This window comes from Phocoena phocoena, chromosome 3, assembly GCF_963924675.1.
Source record: "Phocoena phocoena chromosome 3, mPhoPho1.1, whole genome shotgun sequence".
NCBI lineage: Eukaryota > Metazoa > Chordata > Mammalia > Artiodactyla > Phocoenidae > Phocoena > Phocoena phocoena.
Genome location: NC_089221.1, coordinates 88,392,682 through 88,395,798, shown reverse-complemented (window position 1 = coordinate 88,395,798; position 3,117 = coordinate 88,392,682).

Below are 3,117 nucleotides of genomic sequence, written 5' to 3'. Positions count from 1 at the left end.
CAAAAGCGGAGTTGGACTCTTCTTTCAGCTGGGCAGAAGCAATCAAAGACTGTAGATTTTTACAAAACCAGCTAAGCAGCAGGAAACAGTGTTGGTTGGTCTCTTGGAGTGGAGGGAGGTTAATAGTGTGGTCCGTTTGGGGACCAATGTTATTTAATGTGTTTATTATTGATTTGGAGGTGCGAGTGGATAGTAAATTAGTGAAGGCCGTGGAGGGCACTAAGTTATTTCACTTATTAAACACCACAGAGAGTTGTGGAGAATTCAGGAAGGATTTTCCATGAAGTTAAAGAAATTAGAAATGAAAACGTCTTGTTAGATGATGTACTCCATCCCAGTGGGCCAGCATGGAATTGTTGCTGACAATAGAAAATACTTCCTAGAGTTTAATTCAACCTCAATTTTCAAATGCCTTGAGTGTGTTCCCCTTCCCCTGGGAACACGGAAGTTTGGTCTCTTCCCTAATGCCTGTCTCAAATTTCTCTTTTTAAATTCCGCCTGTTATACCTCTCAGCTATACCAGGGGCATGAGGCTTCTTCGTTGGATTCTCAGTACCTCACTTCCTATACAGCACAATGAAGGCAGACCATTAACATTCCTCCTAGCCATTTCTGCTCCAAAGTATTTCTTTCATCTTTTCTTAAAGCATTTTGTCATTATTCACTTTTCCTAGTCACCAAATCCTGGTAGCTACCCCATCTCCTAATTGCCCTTTCAGGTCCCAAAATAGTCTGGTTCCAGGTCTGACAGGTTGTCCTGATGGCCCCATCTCTAACTCCAGAGGGAAGAAAATTATGGAAATTTTATACAAACATATATTTATGCAAATACCTTTTTATATATCTATCCAATACAATGGCCTGTGGTTGAAGCTCAAAGTCCTAGAAATCAAGTGAGTATGTTGAAAACTCATTTCCAACTTGCCATCTAGGTTCTCAAGTTCCAAGTATTTTTCTAGCTCTATTTGTGTTTTGGCTTACTATCCCCCAGCGAACTGGTTTATGGTTCTCAATTCCCAGAGCAGGGAATTCTAGGCCCCAGTGAAGCCGCGTGGAGCATTTCTCGTTGTTTAAAATATTCTAGAACATGCTGAGATGGCTCATTTAAATAAATGTAAAATTTTAAAAAAATTTTACACATCAGATTGCTTGACTACATCAAGAACATGGGTAAATACAATTTGAGGGTGGGGATGAAGTGTTAACATGTGTCCAGCCAAGACAATGGAGGACACTCCAACTTTTCACCCAATTTTAAATCAATTTTTTTCTTCCCATCTATAGTATCTTCCTATTTGTACCCCTCCTGCCACTGTGTATACACACTTATTGACCTGCATGCTCCACAGTGAAGACAAAGAAGAGACAGTACTGGAGAAGCTGCATGGAAAAAAATCTTCCAGCTTTATTGTTATTTAGAGACATTTTATAAAGCTTTCATTCTAGCATAACAGGCTTCTGCTTGGAGGTCTCCTTGCATTGCTTGCTCTTGTCTGAGAGGAAATCTGGTCTTCCCAGCCCAAGATAAATACTTGGGTCATCATAGAAGGTTAGAGCCAGAGAAATCTTAAAGGTCATTTTAATTAATCCCTTCATTTCTAGGTGCTGGAATGGAGAAGCACAGGTTTCAACTCTTTGCTTGAATGCATGAATCAACTCCAGCAACTCATCCTTGAGTAGGAGAATCAAAGAAAAAAATTCGACAAATGTGAACTAAAAAACTACCGCTTCTGGGGCTTCCCTGGTGGCGCAGTGGTTGAGAGTCCGCCTGCTGATGCAGGGGACACGGGTTCGTGCCCCGGTCCGGGAGGACCCCGCATGCCACGGAGCGGCTAGGCCCGTGAGCCATGGGCTCTGAGCCTGCGCGTCCAGAGCCTGTGCCCCGCAACAGGAGAGGCCACAGCAGTGAGAGGCCCGCGTACCGCAAAAAAACAAACAAAAAAACTACTGCTTCTTACATAGTTGCTATATGACTATGAGTGGAACCTGCAAACTTGTTTAAAGCGTGTAGCAAGAGTACTCAGCTCATTTATGTCTCTTATCAACACTCAGTTATTTTATCCCTGGAAATGTACCTTCTCTCTCTCTTTTTTTAAATTTTATTTTATATTGGAGTATAGTTGATTAACAACGTTGTGTTAGTTTTAGGTACACAGCAAAGTGATTCAGGTATACATATACATGTATCCATTCTATTTCAAATTCTTTTCCCATTTAGGTTATTATAAAATATTGAGCAGAGCTCCCTGTGCTATACAGTAGGTCCTTGTTGGTTATCTCTTTTAAATATAAGTGTGTCCATGTCAATCCCAAACTCCCAATCTATCCCTCTTCCCCACCCTTCCCCCCTGGTAAGCTCATTCTATAAGTCTGTGAGTCTGTTCCTGTTTTGTAAATAAGTTCAGTTATATATATATATATATATATATATATATATACATACATATACATATATATTTTTTAGATTCTGCATATAAGTGATATCATATGATATTTGTCGTTCTCTGTCTGACTTACTTCGCTTAGTATGATAATCTCTAGGTCCATCCATGCTGCTGCAAATGGCATTATTTCATTCTTTTTTATGGCTGAGTAATATTCCATTGTACATATGTACCACATCTTCTTTATCCATTCATCTGTCAGTGGCCATTTAGGTTGCTTCCATGTCTTGGCTATTGTAAATAGTGCTGCAATGAACACTGGGGTGCATGTATCTTTTTGAATTATGGTTTCCTCCAGATATATGCCCAGGAGTGGGAGTGCTGGGTCATATGTTAGTTCTATTTTTAGTTTTTTAAGGAACCTCCATACTGTTCTCCATCATGACTGCACCAATTTACGTTCCCACAAACAGTATAGGAGGGTTCCCTTTTCTCCACACCCTCTCCAGCATTTATTGCTTGTAGACTTTTTGATGATGGCCATTCTGACTGGTGTGAAGTGACATCTCATTGTAGTTTTGATTTGCACTTCTCTCGTAATTAGCGATGTTGAGCATCTTTTCATGTGCCTGATGGCCATCTGTGTGTCTTGTTTGGAGAAATGTCTATTTAGGTCTTCTTCCCATTGTTTGATTGGGTTGTTTGCTTTTTTTGATACTAAGCTGCGTGAGCT